The 26289-nt window shown below is 52.9% G+C and overlaps 1 long non-coding RNA gene across 2 annotated transcripts in view; it reads left to right on the top strand.

Annotated features, from left to right (window-relative positions):
• Positions 1-258: 258 nt before the first annotated feature.
• LOC146765256 (uncharacterized) overlaps positions 259-26289 on the top strand; it is a 237755-nt gene continuing 211724 nt past the window's right edge. The window contains exons 1-2 of one of the 2 annotated variants that reach the window (XR_014950156.1): positions 259-2201; positions 3159-4534. This is a non-coding gene — a long non-coding RNA (uncharacterized LOC146765256). The remainder of the gene's footprint in view (positions 2202-3158; positions 4535-26289) is intronic. The other variant, XR_014950157.1, reaches the window with a different exon arrangement.

The following is a 26289-nucleotide window of genomic DNA, read 5'->3' on the forward strand; positions in this document are numbered from 1 at the left end:
CTGGTTGGGACCCACAAAATTCCTCCCAAAACCCCCCTGAGACCATCAAAATTCCCTTTGGGACCCCAAAACCCCTCCCGGAACGCCCAAACTTCCATTTGGGACCCCAAAAACCCGCCTGGGACCTCCAAAATTCCCATCAGGGTCCTCAAAATTCCTCCTGAAACCCCCCAAAACTCCTTGAGACCCCAAAAGTCCCTTCAGGACCCCTAAATTCCTCCTGGGACCCCCCAAAACCCCCTGAGACCCCCAAAATCCACTTGAGGACCCCAAACCCTCCCCAGGACCCACAAAATTCTACTTGGGACCCCCAAAATTCCTCCCAAAGACCCCCTGAGACCCCCAAAATTCTCTCCAGGACATCACAAGGCCCCCTGGGACACCCAAAAACCTCTCCAGGACCCCAAAATCCCCCCTGGGACTTCCAAAATTCCCTTTGGGACCCCAAAAACCCCCTGGGACCCCCAAATTTCCCTTCAGGACCTCAAAATTCCTACTGGAACCCCCCAAAAACTCCCAGAAACCCCCAAAATTCCCTTCAGAACCCCAAACCCTCCCCAGGACCCACAAAATTCCACTCGGGACCCCCAAAATTCCACCCAAAAACCCCCTGAGACCCTCAAAATTCTCCCCAGGACTCCAAAACTCCCCCTGGGTTGGCCAAAATTCCCTTTGGGACTCCAAAACCCCCGCTGGGACCCCCAAAATTCCTATCAGGGTCCCTGAAATTCCTCCAGGTACCCCCCAAAACCCCCTGGGACCCCCAAAATTCTACTTCAGGACCCAAACCCTCCCCAGGACCCACAAAATTCTCTTTGGGACCCCAAAATTCCTCCCAAAAACCTTTTGAGATACCCAAAATTCTCCCCAGGACTCCAAAACCCCCCCTGGGACGCCCAAAATTCCCTTCAGGACCCCCAAAACCCCACTGGGACCCCCAAAATTCCCTTCGGGACCCCAAAACACCCCCTGGACCCCCAAAATTGTATTTGTCACCCCAAAACACCTTCTGGGACCTCCAAATTTCTCTTTAGGACCCCTGAAATTCCTCCTGGGACCCCAAAAACTCCCTGAGACCCCCCCAAAAACCTCTCCAGGACCTCAAAACACCCCCTGGGATCCCCAAAATTCCCATCAGGGTCCCCAAAATTCCTCCTGGGACCCCCCAAAAACTCTCTGAGACCCCCTAAATTCCCTTCATGACTCCCCAAACCCCCCCTTGGGACTCCCAAAATTCCTCCTGGGATGCTGCAAAGACCTTCCAGAGCCCCCCAGGACCCCCCCAATTTTGGGTCCCCCCCCAATTCGGGGTTCCCCCCGATTTTTGGGTCCCCAGGCTGGTGGCTCATGAAGACGACCCCAACTCGGACCCCGAACTCCCCCCGGATTCAGCCCTCCATGTGTCCTTGGTATCAGAGGCTGGAATTGCAGAGTTGCCACTTTACCCCCAGACGTAATTTTTGATGTGGTTGTGCCACTTGAACAGTATTTGAAATCTGTTTGTGCTCTTGCAGCAGCATTTCCGAACCACAATGGAAATTTAGCCCTTCTGCCTGGGGCTGCTCACAGAATCGTGGAATCCCAGAAGGGTTTGGATGGGAAGGCACCTTTATTTAAAGCTCGTCCCGTTCCACCCCTGCCATGGGCAGGGACACCTTCCACCGTCCCAGGGTGCTCCAAGCCCTGTCCAGCCTGGCCTTGGACACTTCCAGGGATCCGGGGGCAGCCACAGCTTCTGTGGGCAACCTGTGCTGGACAGCAGCTTTGAAAGGCAGAGTGAAGTACAGCTGTGATTTTTGTGCTGCCCCTAACTTTGTATTGCCTGGCAAATGTGCCTTTGGGGTTTTTTGGGGTTTTTTGTTTTTTGGTGTTTTTTTTTTTTTTTTAGTTTTTTTCGGGTGGTTTTTTTTTTTTTTCTTTTTTTTTGTGACTAAAAAGCTACCTTGTGTTCCTGGAATGTTGCATTCTACCTCTGTTGTTTTCCCAGTCAGTCTGGATCCTCTGCTTACATTTTTTCCTTCGCTTATTAGATGTCGTGGATGTGCTGGATGTTCTGATGGAGGGCAGTGATGGCTTAGATGAAGGAATTGGATTCTCTTTAAATGAAGACATGATTATCCAAACATTTCCCTTCAGTGCTGTTGTCCCTGCTGCATGAGCAGCCAGGAATATGCTGTTGTTTCAGTCTGAAAATGGAACAGGTACAGGGTTTTTTTTTATGTTTTATGTGTCATTTCTAGCAGTGGAGTGAAAGCAGCATCACTTCTACCCTCTTGTAATAATTTTTTACCATTTATCATTTTTTACCTTGAGGCATTTTATTATCTTCCCTGCAAGCAGCAGGAGGTGCAGATTCACGGTGCTTTGTGCTCAGGAGGGGCATTGAAGCTCTGTAGGTGCTTCTGCCCTTTTTCCCTGACCCTGAAGAGAAGGGACACTGTCCCTGCATGGACAGTCTTGGTCTGGAAGTAGCTGGCCTCAGTAACAGCGTTTTAAGGGCAGAGCGTGGCGATCAGGAGAGGAAGGTGGTTCCCGTGCCTGTGGGCAGCTCTTCCTGAGAGCAGGGAGAGGGGACTGCATTGCTAAGTAGGAAGTGGGTGCGTTTCCCAAGGAAAACTTCAGAAATTAAGCTCCAGGGGCAAACACTGTGAGGTTCTACCACCTCCTTGAGGACATCCTTAAAACCACAGGGGCATCAGCAGGGCTTGGAGCAGGACTGGCCAACCCCAGAGCACCTCACGAAGCCCTCTGTGTGTATGTGGCAGTCGAGTAGCACCTGGGGGGTGCTGAAAGTCCCAGTTCTGAGAGAAAATTCTGTTTAACTTGTACACGTTGGCTGGGTGTGTCCCCCCAGTACAGCTCAGTTCTTCTCTGAGGCGGTGCCTGGCAGGGTCTCTCCCTGTTAAGGGCCGGGCGTGTTTTTGGCACAACACGGTGAAGGTGGATTATTTGCTTAAGCAAGAGCTGATGATGTCTGGAGGGTTTTTCAGGTACCTCAGCGGCCAGGAGCACCTGTCTAGGTCACTAGGAACACTTTTTGATCTCGATCAGTTCTTTTCTGCGTGAGGCTCTGTGGGCTGCTGGCAAGGCCCAAAGTAAGGAAGGTTGCCCCAGTGTCCGTGCTCATGTCAATAGTTTTATTTATTTGGCTTTTCTAGGAGCAGACGTCGTGGAGGACCTTGGTGCTGTTTTCACTGGCCTCCTGCACCCTCCGAGAGAACCCCTTGCTCCCTGCGTGACGTTCCAGCTCTGTGACAAAGCTGATAAGTATCCTCAGCTCTACCAGTTTAACCAATACTATAGGCTCTGGATGCCCAAGCAGTCCCAGGAACCTGTGGTATGGAATCCCTGAAGTCACTGAATTTTTGAGCCAGTATTCCTATAAAATCCTCGCAGTCGACAGAGGTAACATTTCCATCAGAAACAGTGTTTTTATTGAGGAGGTAATTCTGCATCTCTTGTTGATCGTGCTGGGGACACACGTTTGCTCCAGGGCTTTTCTCTGATGGCACAAGAGGTCTCTGTGGTGTTTGGGAGGCGATGCCAGGGCTCAGGGCTCATACAGAGACTCCTCACCGGGCACAGCAGAGCCTGGTGTGTGCTGTGGCCTCTGTTTACAGCGCCCGGAGTTCCCCCGGGTGGGTGGAGGATCACAGGCCCCTGGGCTGGGTTTGGTGAGTTTTTCTCAGCTCAGCAGTGTGAACACTCCAGATGCCCCTGGGGACACTGCTGGACAGCATCCATCCACTCTCTCCATCCACTCATTTGTACCCAGGAATGTAGGAAACTCTGACTGGGGACGGGCAGTAGTTTTGAAAATCATGCCCTAGCCTTTTTCTCTAGGAACGAACCAAGAGAGTGCCCTGAAAGCCCCGGAGGGGCTGCAGGGGCTGAAGGGAACAGAAAGGGCTCCCGGCACCTTTTGCCTCCGTTCTCTGCCATTCCCCAAAAGGCATCGCAGTCCTGGAAGAGGTGTTTGTCATGCAGCCTGCCAAAATGAAGACCTGTAAAATCCTAGCTCTGCCTTTTGTTTAACGTGTTCTTACTTCCTATTTATGTCATCACAGAAAGCAAGGAAAGAATAAATGTGTCTGGTTCCCACTATTGCTCTGTGCAGGCATTTTTAAAGGCTGCTGTAGTTCTATCCTCTTTTTCCACTCCAAGCTTGACTTTTTCCCTCCTTTTCCAAGGTCTGCTGCTTTGGGTGTCCCAGGCAGGGCTGGGTTCCTCGGCAGGGGTCTTAGGAGTTGGTGCAGATTCTGCTTTTTCCGAAGGTGTATCAAAGTGTGCTGGCAAAAGGACTGTTTTCTCCAGGGGAAAGCTTTCTCTCAATGACCATCAATGCATGTATGTGTTTTAATCATGTAACCAGGTGGATTAAGAAAAGCCGACACCTGTAGCAGATTTCTGTTGGATCTGTGTCTGTGAGAAGTGGGCTGTGTGCTGGAGACGAGAGACCAAGAGACGCTGTTGGAGAGTGGCAACAGCAGCAGGTGTGAGCTGTTAAGTTGATGAGGGCTCAGAGCAGCCACAGGTGCGAGCTGTTAAGTTGATGAGGAGGAGGGGCGTGTCCTGCCGGGGGAGGTTATTTAAGGGTGAGGGTTTGCCTCAGCCAGGTTTTGCATGGAGCTGCTGAAGAAGAGGAGTTTGTGGGGGGCTCGCGGGGCTGTCTCCTGGAAGGATGGTGGGCGCTTTGGACAGGGTCCGGGGGATCACCTGGATACACACTTGGATACGTGGAGCATTGCTCAAAGGAGGAGCCCAGGGACAAACCTTTGTGCCGAGAAGCAGCAGCCAAGCAGGTGAGCCGGTGCTGTGCCTTTATAGCGGGGACTTTTCTCCTTTCCCTTTGAAATTTCGTCATCCTGGGGTTGAATTGGAGGGGGCAGTCCTGTGGTCCCACCTTTTAAGGGGTTTGGATTGAGGTAAAATTCTCCCTTTTGCCATCATTTGAGGAAAGCTGCTTCTTTTCTTCTCTTCTAGGGGACACAATTGAAGGGAAGCCTACATTTCTTTTCCCTTGTTAGGGTGAGGTGAGCGCCGGAGCGTGGCGTCAGTGTCGGGGCTTCAGAGGAAGGGAGCTGCAGCCGTGGCAGCGCTGGCAGGGCGGGGATCGGGCTGTGCCGCTGCATTCGGGTCGCTTCTTCTGCCCCCGGCCCGGCAGCGAAGGGTCCGACGCGGAGCCCTGCCGGCAGTGCTGGGGCTGGCCGGGGCGGAAGGGGAGCTGGGCGCGGCTGGGCTGCCGCGGGCCCGCCGGAGCCGCGCCGGTGCGAGCCGTGCGGAGCCGAGTGGAGCTTTGGCCGTGCCGGCGGGCAGGGGAGGCGGCGCGGGCGCCGTGCCGGTGCCGGCCGGTGCCGCCACTCCGTCCGCTTCGGGCGCGGGGCTCGGGCGCCGCTGGGGCCCCCCGGGCCCGGTGCCGGCCCCGCCGGGCCGGGGGCAGCGGGCGGGGGTCTCCCGGCGTGGCGCCGCCTCTGCCTGCCGGAGGAGCCGCTTTCCTGCCGGAGCCGCGCTGCGCCCGCGGCCGGGAGCGCGGCTTCGCGTTCTCCAGCCTTCCTCGCTGCGGTGTTTCTTTAGGGTCTCATCAATGTGTTTTAAGGATTTTGGGGCTATTTTTAGAGCTCTTCTAGGAATATTTAGAGATATTTTTTAAAGGTTCTTTGGGGGTTTTTAGGGGTGTTTTAGGGGCTTTTTAAAGTAGAGTATTTTTATTGTATTTTAAGGGCATTCTGAGGCTATTTTCATGTTTTTGTCGGGGTTTTAAGACATTTTGAAGATGAGGAGTTTTTTAGGGCATTTTTGTGGGTTTTTTAGGGTCTTTTCATGGCATAGAGGCTGAGGGACAGCTTGAGGGTGACAGAGGCTGGGAGCTGAGGGAGGAACAGGGGAGGGGACAGTGGGTGACACAGAGAGATGCTGAGGGGGGCAGGGGCAGCTGGAGGGTGACACAGAGAAGCTGGGGGCTGAGGGGCAGAGGAGAGGGGGCTTGAGGGGCAAAGGGGGGTTCGAGGGTGACAGCCAGAGCCTGAGGGCTGGGGGGCTGAGGGAGGGGTCAGGGGTGAAGGGAGAGGGTCTGAGGGCTGGACAGTCCAGTGGGGATCAGGACTACAGGGTACAGCTTAGGAGGCAAGTTAGGGTACAGGTGCAGCACCCCTCACCCAGCCCTAACCTCATCCTAAGCAGCCTTTTCCCTTTTCACCCCTAACAACAGCAGCACAGCACAGCAAGCCTGACAGCGAGACCACACCGGAAGCCTCCCAGTGGGACAGGGCAGCGACCCTCGCACCAGGACAACGCCAGAACCCTCAGAGGAAAACAGGACCCGCTGCAAAAAGGTAGGGATGACATCTGTGGGCTAGAGGGCAACAGGAAGGGGTTTGGAGGCAGAGCAGGCTTCCTTGAGTGGTTTTTTTTGCAGGGCTATTAGGGGATTTTTGAAGGCTTTCTCTGGCATCTTTTAGAGAATTGTTATACCTTCCTAATGGCTATTTTAGAATTCCTTGGTGTATTTTTAGGGTCAGGATGAGGGCGAGACAGGATGCCCACTGAAAATGTGGAGCATTACTGGAATGCTTTGGGAAGGTGCCAGTGGAGGGCCAGTGGGTAAGGTGCCATGATGCTGGTCTGAAGGTTGTGAATTCTGAGCAAAGCAAAGTGGTTGTGGTTAGGGTTATATGGTGGCAGATTTCCCAAGGAGAAATCCAGCACAGAAAAAATCAAGCCGAAGCTTTGTACTGTCAGATTACAACAGGTATTCGGCATGAAAAAAAATCCCTGAGTACTTGGGGGTGGGAGATGCAAGATGAGGGAAATCCAGTGAGGTTTTGACATTGAGGACGCAAAAGGAAACGTGGGACCTGAAAACCAAGGGGATCGCAGGGCCCTGCCATTGAATGAGGGATATCTACATAGTGAAAGGAAATTCAGAAGCCCAGGTTCCTGATGTCAGTTTGTAGGGCTCCCTTGGGTCTATCAGGGCAGCACAAGTTTGAGGTGGGGACAACTTCGGTCTGGGCTCCATCCTTCGATATAAGGATTTTTTGCAGTCAGGGCCAGGGACCCCTGGGCACATCCTTTTTCCATTTTCCCTGGGAAAGAAAACTCAGCAGTCCAGGTTCCTGATGTCAGTTTGTAGGGCTCCCTTGGGTCTATCAGGGCAGCACAAGTTTGAGGTGGGGACAACTTCGGTGTGGGGTCCATCCTTCGATATAAGGGTTCTTTGCAGTGAGGGCCCAGCCCAGGGCCAGGGGCCCCTGGGCACATCCTTTTTCCATTTTCCCTGGGAAAGAAAACTCAGCAGTCCAGGTTCCTGATGTCAGTTTGTAGGGCTCCCTTGGGTCTATCAGGGCAGCACAAGTTTGAGGTGGGGACACCTTCAGTCTGCGCTCCATCCTTCGATATAAGGATTCTTTGCAGTCAGGGCCAGGGGCCCCTGGGCACACCCTTTGGCCATTTTCCCTGGGAAAGAAAACTCAGCAGTCCAGGTTCCTGATGTCAGTTTGTAGGGCTCCATTGGGTCTATCAGGGCAGCACAAGTTTGAGGTGGGGACAACTTTGGTCTGGGCTCCATCCTTCGATATAAGGATTCTTTGCAGTGAGGCCCCAGGCCAGGGGCCCCTGGGCACATCCGTTGGCCATTTTCCCTGGGAAAGGAAACTCACCAGTCCAGGTTCCTGATGTCAGTTTGTAGGGCTCCCTCGGGTCTATCAGGGCAGCACAAGTTTGAGGTGGGGACAACTTCGGTGTGGGCTCCATCCTTCGATATAAGGATTTTTTGCAGTCAGGGCCAGGGGCCCCTGGGCACATTCTTTTTCCAATTTCCTTGGGAAAGAAAACTCAGCAGTCCAGGTTCCTGATGTCAGTTTGTAGGGCTCCCTTGGGTGTATTAGGGCAGCACAAGTTTGAGGTGGGGACAACTTCAGTGTGGGGTCCATCCTTCGATATAAGAATTTTTCGTAGTGAGACCCCAGCCCAGGACCAGGGGCCCCTGGGCACATCCTTTGGCCATTTTCCCAGGGAAAGAAAACTCACCAGTCCAGGTTCCTGATGTCAGTTTGTAGGGCTCCCTTGGGTCTATCAGGGCAGCACAAGTTTGAGGTGGGGACAACTTCGGTGTGGGCTCCATCCTTCGATATAAGGATTTTTTGCAGTCAGGGCCAGGGGCCTCTGGGCACATCCTTTTTCCAATTTCCTTGGGAAAGAAAACTCAGCAGTCCAGGTTCCTGATGTCAGTTTGTAGGGCTCCCTTGGGTGTATCAGGGCAGCACAAGTTTGAGGTGGGGACAACTTCGGTGTGGGGTCCATCCTTCGATATAAGGATTTTTTGCTGTCAGGGCCAGGGGCCCCTGGGCACATCCTTTTTCCATTTTCCCTGGGAAAGAAAACTGAGCAGTCCAGGTTCCTGATGTCAGTTTGTAGGGCTCCCTTGGGTCTATCAGGGCAGCACAAATTAGAGGTGGGGACAACTTCGGTGTGAGGTCCATCCTTCGATATAAATATTTTTTGCAGTCAGGGCCAGGAGCCCCTGGGCACATCCTTTTTCCATTTTCCCTGGGAAAGAAAACTCAGCAGTCCAGGTTCCTGATGTCAGTTTGTAGGGCTCCCTTGGGTCTATCAGGGCAGCACAAGTTTGAGGTGGGGAAAACTTCGGTGTGGGCTCCATCCTTCGATATAAGGATTCTTTGCAGTCAGGGCCAGGGGCCCCCGGGCAGAACCTTTAGCCATTTCCCCTGGGAAAAAAAACTCAGCAGTCCAGGTTCCTGATGTCAGTTTGTAGGGCTCCCTTGGGTCTATCAGGGCAGCACAAGTTTGAGGTTGGGACAACTTCGGTGTGGGCTCCATCCTTCGATATAAGGATTCTTTGCAGTCCGGGCCAGGGGCCCCCGTCACAACCTTTGGCCATTACCCCTGGGAAAAAAAACTCAGCAGTCCAGGTTCCTGATGTCAGTTTGCAGGGCTCCCTTGGGTCTATCAGGGCAGCACAAGTTTGAGGTGGGGACAACTTCGGTGTGGGCTCCATCCTTCGATATAAGGATTCTTTGCAGTCAGGGACAGGGGCCCCCGGGCACAGCCTTTTTCCATTTTCCCTGGGAAAGAAAACTCAGCAGTCCAGGTTCCTGATGTCAGTTTGTAGGGCTCCCTTGGATCTATCAGGGCAGCACAAGTTTGAGGTGGGGACAACTTCGGTGTGGGGTCCATCCTTCGATATAAGGATTTTTTACAGTGAGGTCTCTGCCCAGGGCCAGGGGCCCCTGGGCACATCCTTTTTCCATTTTCCCTGGGAAAGAAAACTCAGCAGTCCAGGTTCCTGATGTCAGTTTGTAGGGCTCCCTTAGGTCTATCAGGGCAGCACAAGTTTGAGGTGGGGACAACTTCAGTGTGGGGTCCATCCTTCGATATAAGGATTCTTTGCAGTCAGGGTCAGGGGCCCCTGGGCACATCCTTTTTCCATTATCCCTGGGAAGAAAACTCAGCAGTCCAGGTTCCTGATGTCAGTTTGTAGAACTCCCTTGGGTCTATCAGGGCAGCACAAGTTTGAGGTGGGGACAACTTCGGTGTGGGGTCCATCCTTCGATATAAATATTTTTTGCAGTGAGGTCCCTGCATAGGGCCAGAGGCCCCTGGGCACATCCTTTTTCCATTTTCCCTGGGAAAGAAAACTCAGCAGTCCAGGTTCCTGATGTCAGTTTGTAGGGCTCCCTTGGGTCTATCAGGGCAGCACAAGTTTGAGGTGGGGACAACTTCGGTGTGGGCTCCATCCTTCGATATAAGGATTTTTTGAAGTCAGGGCCAGGGGCCCAGGGCCAGGGACCCCCGGGCACATCCTTTTTCCATTTTCCCTGGGAAAGAAAACTCAGCAGTCCAGGTTCCTGATGTCAGTTTGTAGGGCTCCCTTGGGTCTATCAGGGCAGCACAAGTTTGATGTGCGGACAACTTCGGTGTGGGCTCCATCCTTCGATATAAGGATTCTTTGCAGTCAGGGCCAGGGGCCCCCGTCACAAACTTTGGCCATTACCCCTGGGAAAAAAAACTCAGCAGTCCAGGTTCCTGATGTCAGTTTGCAGGGCTCCCTTGGGTCTATCAGGGCAGCACAAGTTTGAGGTGGGGACAACTTCGGTGTGGGCTCCATCCTTCGATATAAGGATTCTTTGCAGTCAGGGACAGGGGCCCCCGGGCACAGCCTTTTTCCATTTTCCCTGGGAAAGAAAACTCAGCAGTCCAGGTTCCTGATGTCAGTTTGTAGGGCTCCCTTGGGTCTATCAGGGCAGCACAAGTTTGAGGTGGGGACAACTTCGGTGTGGGGTCCATCCTTCGATATAAGGATTTTTTGCTGTGAGGTCCCTGCCCAGGGGAGGGGCCCCTGGGCACATCCTTTTTCTATTATCCCTGGGAAAGAAAACTCAGCAGTCCAGGTTCCTGACGTCAGTTTGTAGGGCTCCCTTGGGTCTATCAGGGCAGCACAAGTTTGAGGTGGGGACAACTTCAGTGTGGGGTCCATCCTTCGATATAAGGATTTTTTGCAGTCAGGGCCAGAGGCCCCTGGGCACATCCTTTTCCATTTTCCCTGGGAAGAAAACTCAGCAGTCCAGGTTCCTGATGTCAGTTTGTAGGGCTCCTTTGGGTCTATCAGGGCAGCACAAGTTTGAGGTGGGGACAACTTCGGTGTGGGGTCCATCCTTCGATATAAGGATTCCTTGCAGTCAGGGCCAGGGGCCCCCAGGCACATCCTTTGGCCATTTTTCCTGGGAAAGAAAACTCAGCAGTCCAGGTTCCTGATGTCAGTTTGTAGGGCTCCCTTGGGTCTATCAGGGCAGCACAAGTTTGAGGTGGGGACAACTTCGGTGTGGGGTACATCCTTCGATATAAGGATTTTTTGAAGTCAGGGCCAGGGGCCCAGGGCCAGGGACCCCCGGGCACATCCTTTTTCCATTTTCCCTGGGAAAGAAAACTCAGCAGTCCAGGTTCCTGATGTCAGTTTGTAGGGCTCCCTTGGGTCTATCAGGGCAGCACAAGTTTGAGGTGGGGACAACTTCGGTGTGGGGTCCATCCTTCGATATAAGGATTTTTTGCAGTCAGGGCCAGGGGCCCAGGGCCAGGGACCCCCAGGCACATCCTTTTTCCATTTTCCCTGGGAAAGAAAACACAGCAGTCCAGGTTCCTGATGTCAGTTTGTAGGGCTCCCTTGGGTCTATCAGGGCAGCACAAGTTTGAGGTGGGGACAACTTCGGTGTGGGCTCCATCCTTCGATATAAGGATTCTTTGCAGTGAGGTCTCTGCCTAGGGCCAGGGGCCCCTGGGCACATCCTTCTTCCATTTTCCCTGGGAAAGAAAACTCAGCAGTCCAGGTTCCTGATGTCAGTTTGTAGGGCTCCCTTGGGTCTATCAGGGCAACACAAGTTTGAGGTGGGGAAAACTTCGGTGTGGGCTCCATCCTTCGATATAAGGATTCTTTGCAGTCAGGGCCAGGGGCCCCCGGGCAGAACCTTTAGCCATTTCCCCTGGGAAAAAAAACTCAGCAGTCCAGGTTCCTGATATCAGTTTGTAGGGCTCCCTTGGGTCTATCAGGGCAGCACAAGTTTGAGGTGGGGACAACATCGGTGTGGGGTCCATCCTTCGATATAAGGATTTTTTGCTGTGAGGTCCCTGCCCAGGGGAGGGGCCCCTGGGCACATCCTTTTTCCATTATCCCTGGGAAAGAAAACTCAGCAGTCCAGGTTCCTGATGTCAGTTTGTAGGGCTCCCTTGGGTCTATCAGGGCAGCACAAGTTTGACGTGGAGACAACTTCGGTGTGGGGTCCATCCTTCGATATAAGGATTTTTTGTAGTGAGGTCACAGCCCAGGGCCAGGGGCCCCTGGGCACATCCTTTTTCCATTTTCCCTGGGAAAGAAAACTCAGCAGTCCAGGTTCCTGATGTCAGTTTGTAGGGCTCCCTTGGGTCTATCAGGGCAGCACAATTTTGAGAACGGGACAACTTCGGTGTGGGGTCCATCCTTCGATATAAGGATTTTTTGCAGTCAGGGCCAGGGGCCCGTGGGCACATCCTTTTTCCATTTTCCCTGAGAAAGAAAACTCAGCAGTCCAGGTTCCTGATGTCAGTTTGTAGGGCTCCCTTGGGTCTATCAGGGCAGCACAAGTTTGAGGTGGGGACAACTTCGGTGTGGGGTCCATCCTTCGAGATAAGGATTCTTTGCAGTCAGGGCCAGGGGCCCCTGGGCACATCCTTTTTCCATTTTCCCTGGGAAAGAAAACTCAGCAGTCCAGGTTCCTGATGTCAGTTTGTAGGGCTCCCTTGGGTCTATCAGGGCAGCACAAGTTTGAGGTGGGGACAAATTCGGTGTGGGGTCCATCCTTCGATATAAGGATTTTTTGCAGTCAGGGCCAGGGGCCCCTGGGCACATCCTTTTTCCATTTTCCCTGGGAAAGAAAACTCAGCAGTCCAGGTTCCTGATGTCAGTTTGTAGGGCTCCCTTGGGTCTATCAGGGCAGCACAAGTTTGATGTGGGGACAACTTCGGTGTGGGGTCCATCCTTCGATATAAGGATTTTTTGCAGTCAAGGCTAGGAGCCCCTGGGCACAACCTTTGGCCATTTTCCCTGGGAAAGAAAACTCAGCAGTCCAGGTTCCTGATGTCCGTTTGTAGGGCTCCCTTGGGTCTATCAGGGCAGCACAAATTAGAGAAGCGGAACACTTCGCTGTGGGGTCCATCCTTCGATATAAGGATTCTTTGCAGTGAGGCCCCACCCAGGGCCAGGGGCCCCTGGGCACATCCTTTTTCCATTTTCCCTGGGAAAGAAAACTCAGCAGTCCAGGTTCCTGATGTCAGTTTGTAGGGCTCCCTTGGGTCTATCAGGGCAGCACAAGTTTGAGGTGGGGACAACTTCGGTGTGGGGTCCATCCTTCGATATAAGGATTTTTTGCAGTGAGTCTCCAGCCCAGGGCCAGGGGCCCCTGGGCACAACCTTTTTCCATTTTCCCTGGGAAAGAAAACTCAGCAGTCCAGGTTCCTGATGTCAGTTTGTAGGTTTCCCTTGGGTCTATCAGGGCAGCACAAGTTTGAGGTGGGGACAAATTCGGTGTGGGGTCCATCCTTCGATATAAGGATTTTTTGCAGTCAGGGCCAGGGGCCCCTGGGCACATCCTTTTTCCATTTTCCCTGAGAAAGAAAACTCAGCAGTCCAGGTTCCTGATGTCAGTTTGTAGGGCTCCCTTGGGTCTATCAGGGCAGCACAAGTTTGAGGTGGGGACAACTTCGGTGTGGAGTCCATCCTTCGATATAAGGATTTTTTGCAGTCAGGGCAAGGGGCTCCTGGGCACATCCTTTTTCCATTTTCCCTGGGAAAGAAAACTCAGCAGTCCAGGTTCCTGATGTCAGTTTGTAGGGCTCCCTTGGGTGTATCAGGGCAGCACAAGTTTGAGGTGGGGACAACTTCGGTGTGGGGTCCATCCTTCGATATAAGGATTTTTTGTAGTGAGGGCCCAGCCCAGGGCCAGGGGCCCCTGGGCACATCCTTTTTCCATTTTCCCTGGGAAAGAAAACTCAGCAGTCCAGGTTCCTGATGTCAGTTTGTAGGGCTCCCTTGGGTCTATCAGGGCAGCACAAGTTTGATGTGGGGACAACTTCGGTGTGGGGTCCATCCTTCGATATAAGGATTTTTTGCAGTCAAGGCTAGGAGCCCCTGGGCACAACCTTTGGCCATTTTCCCTGGGAAAGAAAACTCAGCAGTCCAGGTTCCTGATGTCCGTTTGTAGGGCTCCCTTGGGTCTATCAGGGCAGCACAAATTAGAGAAGCGGAACACTTCGCTGTGGGGTCCATCCTTCGATATAAGGATTCTTTGCAGTGAGGCCCCACCCAGGGCCAGGGGCCCCTGGGCACATCCTTTTTCCATTTTCCCTGGGAAAGAAAACTCAGCAGTCCAGGTTCCTGATGTCAGTTTGTAGGGCTCCCTTGGGTCTATCAGGGCAGCACAAGTTTGAGGTGGGGACAACTTCGGTGTGGGGTCCATCCTTCGATATAAGGATTTTTTGCAGTGAGTCTCCAGCCCAGGGCCAGGGGCCCCTGGGCACAACCTTTTTCCATTTTCCCTGGGAAAGAAAACTCAGCAGTCCAGGTTCCTGATGTCAGTTTGTAGGTTTCCCTTGGGTCTATCAGGGCAGCACAAGTTTGAGGTGGGGACAAATTCGGTGTGGGGTCCATCCTTCGATATAAGGATTTTTTGCAGTCAGGGCCAGGGGCCCCTGGGCACATCCTTTTTCCATTTTCCCTGAGAAAGAAAACTCAGCAGTCCAGGTTCCTGATGTCAGTTTGTAGGGCTCCCTTGGGTCTATCAGGGCAGCACAAGTTTGAGGTGGGGACAACTTCGGTGTGGAGTCCATCCTTCGATATAAGGATTTTTTGCAGTCAGGGCCAGGGGCTCCTGGGCACATCCTTTTTCCATTTTCCCTGGGAAAGAAAACTCAGCAGTCCAGGTTCCTGATGTCAGTTTGTAGGGCTCCCTTGGGTGTATCAGGGCAGCACAAGTTTGAGGTTGGGACAAATTCGGTGTGGGGTCCATCTTTCGATATAAGGATTTTTTGCAGTCAGGGCCAGGGGCCCCTGGGCACAACCTTTGGCCATTTTCCCTGGGAAAGAAAACTCAGCAGTCCAGGTTCCTGATGTCAGTTTGTAGGGCTCCCTTGGGTCTATCAGGGCAGCACAAGTTTGAGGTGGGGACAACTTTGGTGTGGGGTCCATCCTTCGATATAAGGATTTTTTGTAGTGAGGGCCCAGCCCAGGGCCAGGGGCCCCTGGGCACATCCTTTTTCCATTTTCCCTGGGAAAGAAAACTCAGCAGTCCAGGTTCCTGATGTCAGTTTGTAGGGCTCCCTTGGGTCTATCAGGGCAGCACAAGTTTGAGGTGGGGACAACTTCGGTGTGGGGTCCATCCTTCGATATAAGGATTTTTTGCAGTCAGGGCCAGAGGCCCCTGGGCACAACCTTTTTCCATTTTCCCTGGGAAAGAAAACTCAGCAGTCCAGGTTCCTGATGTCAGTTTGTAGGGCTCCCTTGGGTCTATCAGGGCAGCACAAATTTGAGGTGGGGACATCTTCGGTGTGGGGTCCATCCTTCGATATAAGGATTCTTTGTAGAGAGGCCCAGCCCAGGGCCAGGGGACACTGGGCACATCCTTTTTCCATTTACCCTGGGAAAGAAATCTCAGCAGTCCAGGTTCCTGATGTCAGTTTGTAGGGCTCCCTTGGGTCTATCAGGGCAGCACAAGTTTGAGGTGGGGACAACTTCGGTGTGGGGTCCATCCTTCGATATAAGGATTTTTTGCAGTCAGGGCCAGGGGCCCCTGGGCAGAACCTTTTTCCATTTTCCCTGGGAAAGAAAACTCAGCAGTCCAGGTTCCTGATGTCAGTTTGTAGGGCTCCCTTGGGTCTATCAGGGCAGCACAAGTTTGAGGTGGGGACAACTTCGGTGTGGGGTCCATCCTTCGATATAAGGATTTTTTGCAGTGAGTCTCCAGCCCAGGGCCAGGGGCCCCTGGGCACATCCTTTTTCCATTTTCCCTGGGAAAGAAAACTCAGCAGTCCAGGTTCCTGATGTCAGTTTGTAGGGCTCCCTTGGGTCTATCAGAGCAGCACAAGTTTGAGGTGGGGACAAATTCGGTGTGGGCTCCATCCTTCGATATAAGGATTTTTTGCAGTCAGGGCCAGGGGCCCCTGGGCACATCCTTTTTCCATTTTCCCTGGGAAAGAAAACACAGCAGTCCAGGTTCCTGATGTCAGTTTGTAGGGCTCCCTTAGGTGTATCAGGGCAGCACAAGTTTGATGTGGGGACAACTTCGGTGTGGGGTCCATCCTTCGATATAAGGATTTTTTGCAGTCAAGGCTAGGAGCCCCGGGGCACAACCTTTGGCCATTTTCCCTGGGAAAGAAAACTCAGCAGTCCAGGTTCCTGCTGTCCGTTTGTAGGGCTCCCTTGGGTCTATCAGGGCAGCACAAATTAGAGCAGCGGAACACTTCGCTGTGGGGTCCATCCTTCGATATAAGGATTCTTTGCAGTGAGTCTCCAGCTCAGGGCCAGGGGCCCCTGGGCACATCCTTTTTCCATTTTCCCTGGGAAAGAAAACTCAGCAGTCCAGGTTCCTGATGTCAGTTTGTACGGCTCCCTGGGGTGTATCAGGGCAGCACAAGTTTGAGGTGGGGACAACTTCGGTGTGGGGTCCATCCTTCGATATAAGGATTTTTTGCAGTGAGTCTCCAGCTCAGGGCCAGGGGCCCCTGGGCACATCCTTTTTCCATTTTCCCTGGGAAAGAAAACTCAGCAGTCCAGGTTCCTGATGTCAGTTTGTAGGGCTCCCTTGGGTCTATCAGGGCAGCACAAGTTTGAGGTGGGGACAACTTCGGTGTGGGGTCCATCCTTCGATATAAGGATTATTTGCAGTCAGGGCTAGGGGCCCCTGGGCACAACCTTTGGCCATTTTCCCTGGGAAAGAAAACTCAGCAGTCCAGGTTCCTGATGTCAGTTTGTAGGGCTCCCTTGGGTCTATCAGGGCAGCACAAGTTTGAGGTGGAGACAACTTCGGTGTGGGGTCCATCCTTCGATATAAGGATTTTTTGCAGTCAGGGCCAGGGGCCCCTGGGCACATCCTTTTTCCATTTTCCCTGAGAAAGAAAACTCAGCAGTCCAGGTTCCTGATGTCAGTTTGTAGGGCTCCCTTGGGTCTATCAGGGCAGCACAAGTTTGACGTGGAGACAACTTCGGTGTGGGGTCCATCCTTCGATATAAGGATTTTTTGTAGTGAGGTCACAGCCCAGGGCCAGGGGCCCCTGGGCACATCCTTTTTCCATTTTCCCTGGGAAAGAAAACTCAGCAGTCCAGGTTCCTGATGTCAGTTTGTAGGGCTCCCTTGGGTCTATCAGGGCAGCACAATTTTGAGAACGGGACAACTTCGGTGTGGGGTCCATCCTTCGATATAAGGATTTTTTGCAGTCAGGGCCAGGGGCCCCTGGGCACATCCTTTTTCCATTTTCCCTGAGAAAGAAAACTCAGCAGTCCAGGTTCCTGATGTCAGTTTGTAGGGCTCCCTTGGGTCTATCAGGGCAGCACAAGTTTGAGGTGGGGACAACTTCGGTCTGGGCTCCATCCTTCGATATAAGGATTTTTTGCAGTCAGGGCCAGGGACCCCTGGGCACGTCCTTTTTCCATTTTCCCTGGGAAAGAAAACTCAGCAGTCCAGGTTCCTGATGTCAGTTTGTAGGGCTCCCTTGGGTCTATCAGGGCAGCACAAGTTTGAGGTGGGGACAACTTCGGTGTGGGGTCCATCCTTCGATATAAGGGTTCTTTGCAGTGAGGTCTAATCCCAGGGCCAGGGGCCCCTGGGCACAGCCTTTGGCCATTTTCCCTGGGAAAGAAAACTCAGCAGTCCAGGTTCCTGATGTCAGTTTGTAGGGCTCCATTGGGTCTATCAGGGCAGCACAAGTTTGATGTGGGGACAACTTTGGTCTGGGCTCCATCCTTCGATATAAGGATTCTTTGCAGTGAGGCCCCAGGCCAGGGGCCCCTGGGCACATCCGTTGGCCATTTTCCCTGGGAAAGGAAACTCACCAGTCCAGGGTCCTGATGTCAGTTTGTAGGGCTCCCTCGGGTCTATCAGGGCAGCACAAGTTTGAGGTGGGGACAACTTCGGTGTGGGGTCCATCCTTCGATATAAGGATTTTTTGCAGTCAGGGCCAGGGGCCCCTGGGCACATCCTTTTTCCATTTTCCCTGGGAAAGAAAACTCAGCAGTCCAGGTTCCTGATGTCAGTTTGTAGGGCTCCCTTGGGTGTATCAGGGCAGCACAAGTTTGAGGTGGGGACAACTTCGGTGTGGGGTCCATCCTTCGATATAAGGATTTTTTGCAGTCAGGGCCAGGGGCCCCTGGGCACATCCTTTTTCCATTTTCCCTGGGAAAGAAAACTCAGCAGTCCAGGTTCCTGATGTCAGTTTGTAGGGCTCCCTTGGGTCTATCAGGGCAGCACAAGTTTGAGGTGGGGACAACTTCGGTGTGGAGTCCATCCTTCGATATAAGGATTTTTTGCAGTCAGGGCAAGGGGCTCCTGGGCACATCCTTTTTCCATTTTCCCTGGGAAAGAAAACTCAGCAGTCCAGGTTCCTGATGTCAGTTTGTAGGGCTCCCTTGGGTGTATCAGGGCAGCACAAGTTTGAGGTTGGGACAACTTCGGTGTGGGGTCCATCTTTCGATATAAGGATTTTTTGCAGTCAGGGCCAGGGGCCCCTGGGCACATCCTTTTTCCATTTTCCCTGGGAAAGAAAACTCAGCAGTCCAGGTTCCTGATGTCAGTTTGTAGGGCTCCCTTGGGTGTATCAGGGCAGCACAAGTTTGAGGTGGGGACAACTTCGGTGTGGGGTCCATCCTTCGATATAAGGATTTTTTGTAGTGAGGGCCCAGCCCAGGGCCAGGGGCCCCTGGGCACATCCTTTTTCCATTTTCCCTGGGAAAGAAAACTCAGCAGTCCAGGTTCCTGATGTCAGTTTGTAGGGCTCCCTTGGGTCTATCAGGGCAGCACAAGTTTGATGTGGGGACAACTTCGGTGTGGGGTCCATCCTTCGATATAAGGATTTTTTGCAGTCAAGGCTAGGAGCCCCTGGGCACAACCTTTGGCCATTTTCCCTGGGAAAGAAAACTCAGCAGTCCAGGTTCCTGATGTCCGTTTGTAGGGCTCCCTTGGGTCTATCAGGGCAGCACAAATTAGAGAAGCGGAACACTTCGCTGTGGGGTCCATCCTTCGATATAAGGATTCTTTGCAGTGAGGCCCCACCCAGGGCCAGGGGCCCCTGGGCACATCCTTTTTCCATTTTCCCTGGGAAAGAAAACTCAGCAGTCCAGGTTCCTGATGTCAGTTTGTAGGGCTCCCTTGGGTCTATCAGGGCAGCACAAGTTTGAGGTGGGGACAACTTCGGTGTGGGGTCCATCCTTCGATATAAGGATTTTTTGCAGTGAGTCTCCAGCCCAGGGCCAGGGGCCCCTGGGCACAACCTTTTTCCATTTTCCCTGGGAAAGAAAACTCAGCAGTCCAGGTTCCTGATGTCAGTTTGTAGGTTTCCCTTGGGTCTATCAGGGCAGCACAAGTTTGAGGTGGGGACAAATTCGGTGTGGGGTCCATCCTTCGATATAAGGATTTTTTGCAGTCAGGGCCAGGGGCCCCTGGGCACATCCTTTTTCCATTTTCCCTGAGAAAGAAAACTCAGCAGTCCAGGTTCCTGATGTCAGTTTGTAGGGCTCCCTTGGGTCTATCAGGGCAGCACAAGTTTGAGGTGGGGACAACTTCGGTGTGGAGTCCATCCTTCGATATAAGGATTTTTTGCAGTCAGGGCCAGGGGCTCCTGGGCACATCCTTTTTCCATTTTCCCTGGGAAAGAAAACTCAGCAGTCCAGGTTCCTGATGTCAGTTTGTAGGGCTCCCTTGGGTGTATCAGGGCAGCACAAGTTTGAGGTTGGGACAAATTCGGTGTGGGGTCCATCTTTCGATATAAGGATTTTTTGCAGTCAGGGCCAGGGGCCCCTGGGCACAACCTTTGGCCATTTTCCCTGGGAAAGAAAACTCAGCAGTCCAGGTTCCTGATGTCAGTTTGTAGGGCTCCCTTGGGTCTATCAGGGCAGCACAAGTTTGAGGTGGGGACAACTTTGGTGTGGGGTCCATCCTTCGATATAAGGATTTTTTGTAGTGAGGGCCCAGCCCAGGGCCAGGGGCCCCTGGGCACATCCTTTTTCCATTTTCCCTGGGAAAGAAAACTCAGCAGTCCAGGTTCCTGATGTCAGTTTGTAGGGCTCCCTTGGGTCTATCAGGGCAGCACAAGTTTGAGGTGGGGACAACTTCGGTGTGGGGTCCATCCTTCGATATAAGGATTTTTTGCAGTCAGGGCCAGAGGCCCCTGGGCACAACCTTTTTCCATTTTCCCTGGGAAAGAAAACTCAGCAGTCCAGGTTCCTGATGTCAGTTTGTAGGGCTCCCTTGGGTCTATCAGGGCAGCACAAATTTGAGGTGGGGACATCTTCGGTGTGGGGTCCATCCTTCGATATAAGGATTCTTTGTAGAGAGGCCCAGCCCAGGGCCAGGGGACACTGGGCACATCCTTTTTCCATTTACCCTGGGAAAGAAATCTCAGCAGTCCAGGTTCCTGATGTCAGTTTGTAGGGCTCCCTTGGGTCTATCAGGGCAGCACAAGTTTGAGGTGGGGACAACTTCGGTGTGGGGTCCATCCTTCGATATAAGGATTTTTTGCAGTCAGGGCCAGGGGCCCCTGGGCAGAACCTTTTTCCATTTTCCCTGGGAAAGAAAACTCAGCAGTCCAGGTTCCTGATGTCAGTTTGTAGGGCTCCCTTGGGTCTATCAGGGCAGCACAAGTTTGAGGTGGGGACAACTTCGGTGTGGGGTCCATCCTTCGATATAAGGATTTTTTGCAGTGAGTCTCCAGCCCAGGGCCAGGGGCCCCTGGGCACATCCTTTTTCCATTTTCCCTGGGAAAGAAAACTCAGCAGTCCAGGTTCCTGATGTCAGTTTGTAGGGCTCCCTTGGGTCTATCAGAGCAGCACAAGTTTGAGGTGGGGACAAATTCGGTGTGGGCTCCATCCTTCGATATAAGGATTTTTTGCAGTCAGGGCCAGGGGCCCCTGGGCACATCCTTTTTCCATTTTCCCTGGGAAAGAAAACACAGCAGTCCAGGTTCCTGATGTCAGTTTGTAGGGCTCCCTTAGGTGTATCAGGGTAGCACAAGTTTGATGTGGGGACAACTTCGGTGTGGGGTCCATCCTTCGATATAAGGATTTTTTGCAGTCAAGGCTAGGAGCCCCGGGGCACAACCTTTGGCCATTTTCCCTGGGAAAGAAAACTCAGCAGTCCAGGTTCCTGCTGTCCGTTTGTAGGGCTCCCTTGGGTCTATCAGGGCAGCACAAATTAGAGCAGCGGAACACTTCGCTGTGGGGTCCATCCTTCGATATAAGGATTCTTTGCAGTGAGTCTCCAGCTCAGGGCCAGGGGCCCCTGGGCACATCCTTTTTCCATTTTCCCTGGGAAAGAAAACTCAGCAGTCCAGGTTCCTGATGTCAGTTTGTACGGCTCCCTGGGGTGTATCAGGGCAGCACAAGTTTGAGGTGGGGACAACTTCGGTGTGGGGTCCATCCTTCGATATAAGGATTTTTTGCAGTGAGTCTCCAGCTCAGGGCCAGGGGCCCCTGGGCACATCCTTTTTCCATTTTCCCTGGGAAAGAAAACTCAGCAGTCCAGGTTCCTGATGTCAGTTTGTAGGGCTCCCTTGGGTCTATCAGGGCAGCACAAGTTTGAGGTGGGGACAACTTCGGTGTGGGGTCCATCCTTCGATATAAGGATTATTTGCAGTCAGGGCTAGGGGCCCCTGGGCACAACCTTTGGCCATTTTCCCTGGGAAAGAAAACTCAGCAGTCCAGGTTCCTGATGTCAGTTTGTAGGGCTCCCTTGGGTCTATCAGGGCAGCACAAGTTTGACGTGGAGACAACTTCGGTGTGGGGTCCATCCTTCGATATAAGGATTTTTTGTAGTGAGGTCACAGCCCAGGGCCAGGGGCCCCTGGGCACATCCTTTTTCCATTTTCCCTGGGAAAGAAAACTCAGCAGTCCAGGTTCCTGATGTCAGTTTGTAGGGCTCCCTTGGGTCTATCAGGGCAGCACAATTTTGAGAACGGGACAACTTCGGTGTGGGGTCCATCCTTCGATATAAGGATTTTTTGCAGTCAGGGCCAGGGGCCCGTGGGCACATCCTTTTTCCATTTTCCCTGAGAAAGAAAACTCAGCAGTCCAGGTTCCTGATGTCAGTTTGTAGGGCTCCCTTGGGTCTATCAGGGCAGCACAAGTTTGAGGTGGGGACAACTTCGGTCTGGGCTCCATCCTTCGATATAAGGATTTTTTGCAGTCAGGGCCAGGGACCCCTGGGCACGTCCTTTTTCCATTTTCCCTGGGAAAGAAAACTCAGCAGTCCAGGTTCCTGATGTCAGTTTGTAGGGCTCCCTTGGGTCTATCAGGGCAGCACAAGTTTGAGGTGGGGACAACTTCGGTGTGGGGTCCATCCTTCGATATAAGGGTTCTTTGCAGTGAGGTCTAATCCCAGGGCCAGGGGCCCCTGGGCACAGCCTTTGGCCATTTTCCCTGGGAAAGAAAACTCAGCAGTCCAGGTTCCTGATGTCAGTTTGTAGGGCTCCATTGGGTCTATCAGGGCAGCACAAGTTTGATGTGGGGACAACTTTGGTCTGGGCTCCATCCTTCGATATAAGGATTCTTTGCAGTGAGGCCCCAGGCCAGGGGCCCCTGGGCACATCCGTTGGCCATTTTCCCTGGGAAAGGAAACTCACCAGTCCAGGGTCCTGATGTCAGTTTGTAGGGCTCCCTCGGGTCTATCAGGGCAGCACAAGTTTGAGGTGGGGACAACTTCGGTGTGGGGTCCATCCTTCGATATAAGGATTTTTTGCAGTCAGGGCCAGGGGCCCCTGGGCACATCCTTTTTCCATTTTCCCTGGGAAAGAAAACTCAGCAGTCCAGGTTCCTGATGTCAGTTTGTAGGGCTCCCTTGGGTCTATCAGGGCAGCACAAGTTTGATGTGGGGACAACTTCGGTGTGGGGTCCATCCTTCGATATAAGGATTTTTTGGAGTCAAGGCTAGGAGCCCCGGGGCACAACCTTTGGCCATTTTCCCTGGGAAAGAAAACTCAGCAGTCCAGGTTCCTGCTGTCCGTTTGTAGGGCTCCCTTGGGTCTATCAGGGCAGCACAAATTAGAGAAGCGGAACACTTCGCTGTGGGGTCCATCCTTCGATATAAGGATTTTTTGCAGTGAGGCCCCACCCAGGGCCAGGGGCCCATGGGCACATCCTTTTTCCATTTTCCCTGGGAAAGAAAACTCAGCAGTCCAGGTTCCTGATGTCAGTTTGTACGGCTCCCTGGGGTGTATCAGGGCAGCACAAGTTTGAGGTGGGGACAACTTCGGTGTGGGGTCCATCCTTCGATATAAGGATTTTTTGCAGTGAGTCTCCAGCTCAGGGCCAGGGGCCCCTGGGCACATCCTTTTTCCATTTTCCCTGGGAAAGAAAACTCAGCAGTCCAGGTTCCTGATGTCAGTTTGTAGGGCTCCCTTGGGTCTATCAGGGCAGCACAAGTTTGAGGTGGGGACAACTTCGGTGTGGGGTCCATCCTTCGATATAAGGATTATTTGCAGTCAGGGCTAGGGGCCCCTGGGCACAACCTTTGGCCATTTTCCCTGGGAAAGAAAACTCAGCAGTCCAGGTTCCTGATGTCAGTTTGTAGGGCTCCCTTGGGTCTATCAGGGCAGCACAAGTTTGAGGTGGAGACAACTTCGGTGTGGGGTCCATCCTTCGATATAAGGATTTTTTGCAGTCAGGGCCAGGGTCCCCTGGGCACATCCTTTTTCCATTTTCCCTGGGAAAGAAAACTCAGCAGTCCAGGTTCCTGATGTCAGTTTGTAGGGCTCCCTTGGGTCTATCAGGGCAGCACAAGTTTGACGTGGAGACAACTTCGGTGTGGGGTCCATCCTTCGATATAAGGATTTTTTGTAGTGAGGTCACAGCCCAGGGCCAGGGGCCCCTGGGCACATCCTTTTTCCATTTTCCCTGGGAAAGAAAACTCAGCAGTCCAGGTTCCTGATGTCAGTTTGTAGGGCTCCCTTGGGTCTATCAGGGCAGCACAATTTTGAGAACGGGACAACTTCGGTGTGGGGTCCATCCTTCGATATAAGGATTTTTTGCAGTCAGGGCCAGGGGCCCGTGGGCACATCCTTTTTCCATTTTCCCTGAGAAAGAAAACTCAGCAGTCCAGGTTCCTGATGTCAGTTTGTAGGGCTCCCTTGGGTCTATCAGGGCAGCACAAGTTTGAGGTGGGGACAACTTCGGTGTGGGGTCCATCCTTCGATATAAGGATTTTTTGCAGTCAGGGCCAGGGGCCCCTGGGCACATCCTTTTTCCATTTTCCCTGGGAAAGAAAACTCAGCAGTCCAGGTTCCTGATGTCAGTTTGTAGGGCTCCCTTGGGTCTATCAGAGCAGCACAAGTTTGAGGTGGGGACAAATTCGGTGTGGGCTCCATCCTTCGATATAAGGATTTTTTGCAGTCAGGGCCAGGGGCCCCTGGGCACATCCTTTTTCCATTTTCCCTGGGAAAGAAAACTCAGCAGTCCAGGTTCCTGATGTCAGTTTGTAGGGCTCCCTTGGGTCTATCAGGGCAGCACAATTTTGAGAACGGGACAACTTCGGTGTGGGGTCCATCCTTCGATATAAGGATTTTTTGCAGTCAGGGCCAGGGGCCCGTGGGCACATCCTTTTTCCATTTTCCCTGAGAAAGAAAACTCAGCAGTCCAGGTTCCTGATGTCAGTTTGTAGGGCTCCCTTGGGTCTATCAGGGCAGCACAAGTTTGAGGTGGGGACAACTTCGGTCTGGGCTCCATCCTTCGATATAAGGATTTTTTGCAGTCAGGGCCAGGGACCCCTGGGCACGTCCTTTTTCCATTTTCCCTGGGAAAGAAAACTCAGCAGTCCAGGTTCCTGATGTCAGTTTGTAGGGCTCCCTTGGGTCTATCAGGGCAGCACAAGTTTGAGGTGGGGACAACTTCGGTGTGGGGTCCATCCTTCGATATAAGGGTTCTTTGCAGTGAGGTCTAATCCCAGGGCCAGGGGCCCCTGGGCACAGCCTTTTTCCATTTTCCCTGGGAAAGAAAACTCAGCAGTCCAGGTTCCTGATGTCAGTTTGTAGGGCTCCCTTGGGTCTATCAGGGCAGCACAAGTTTGAGGTGGGGACACCTTCAGTCTGCGCTCCATCCTTCGATATAAGGATTCTTTACAGTCAGGGCCAGGGGCCCCTGGGCACACCCTTTGGCCATTTTCCCTGGGAAAGAAAACTCAGCAGTCCAGGTTGCTGATGTCAGTTTGTAGGGCTCCATTGGGTCTATCAGGGCAGCACAAGTTTGAGGTGGGGACAACTTTGGTCTGGGCTCCATCCTTCGATATAAGGATTCTTTGCAGTGAGGCCCCAGGCCAGGGGCCCCTGGGCACATCCGTTGGCCATTTTCCCTGGGAAAGGAAACTCACCAGTCCAGGTTCCTGATGTCAGTTTGTAGGGCTCCCTCGGGTCTATCAGGGCAGCACAAGTTTGAGGTGGGGACAACTTCGGTGTGGGGTCCATCCTTCGATATAAGGATTTTTTGCAGTCAGGGCCAGGGGCCCCTGGGCACATCCTTTTTCCATTTTCCCTGGGAAAGAAAACTCAGCAGTCCAGGTTCCTGATGTCAGTTTGTAGGGCTCCCTTGGGTGTATCAGGGCAGCACAAGTTTGATGTGGGGACAACTTCGGTGTGGGGTCCATCCTTCGATATAAGGATTTTTTGGAGTCAAGGCTAGGAGCCCCGGGGCACAACCTTTGGCCATTTTCCCTGGGAAAGAAAACTCAGCAGTCCAGGTTCCTGATGTCCGTTTGTAGGGCTCCCTTGGGTCTATCAGGGCAGCACAAATTAGAGAAGCGGAACACTTCGCTGTGGGGTCCATCCTTCGATATAAGGATTTTTTGCAGTGAGGCCCCACCCAGGGCCAGGGGCCCATGGGCACATCCTTTTTCCATTTTCCCTGGGAAAGAAAACTCAGCAGTCCAGGTTCCTGATGTCAGTTTGTACGGCTCCCTGGGGTGTATCAGGGCAGCACAAGTTTGAGGTGGGGACAACTTCGGTGTGGGGTCCATCCTTCGATATAAGGATTTTTTGCAGTGAGTCTCCAGCTCAGGGCCAGGGGCCCCTGGGCACATCCTTTTTCCATTTTCCCTGGGAAAGAAAACTCAGCAGTCCAGGTTCCTGATGTCAGTTTGTAGGGCTCCCTTGGGTCTATCAGGGCAGCACAAGTTTGAGGTGGGGACAACTTCGGTGTGGGGTCCATCCTTCGATATAAGGATTATTTGCAGTCAGGGCTAGGGGCCCCTGGGCACAACCTTTGGCCATTTTCCCTGGGAAAGAAAACTCAGCAGTCCAGGTTCCTGATGTCAGTTTGTAGGGCTCCCTTGGGTCTATCAGGGCAGCACAAGTTTGAGGTGGAGACAACTTCGGTGTGGGGTCCATCCTTCGATATAAGGATTTTTTGCAGTCAGGGCCAGGGTCCCCTGGGCACATCCTTTTTCCATTTTCCCTGGGAAAGAAAACTCAGCAGTCCAGGTTCCTGATGTCAGTTTGTAGGGCTCCCTTGGGTCTATCAGGGCAGCACAAGTTTGACGTGGAGACAACTTCGGTGTG

The sequence above is a fragment of the Lonchura striata genome, chromosome 26 (assembly GCF_050655825.1).
Source record: "Lonchura striata isolate lonStrDom1 chromosome 26, ASM5065582v1, whole genome shotgun sequence".
Taxonomy (NCBI): Eukaryota; Metazoa; Chordata; class Aves; order Passeriformes; family Estrildidae; genus Lonchura; species Lonchura striata.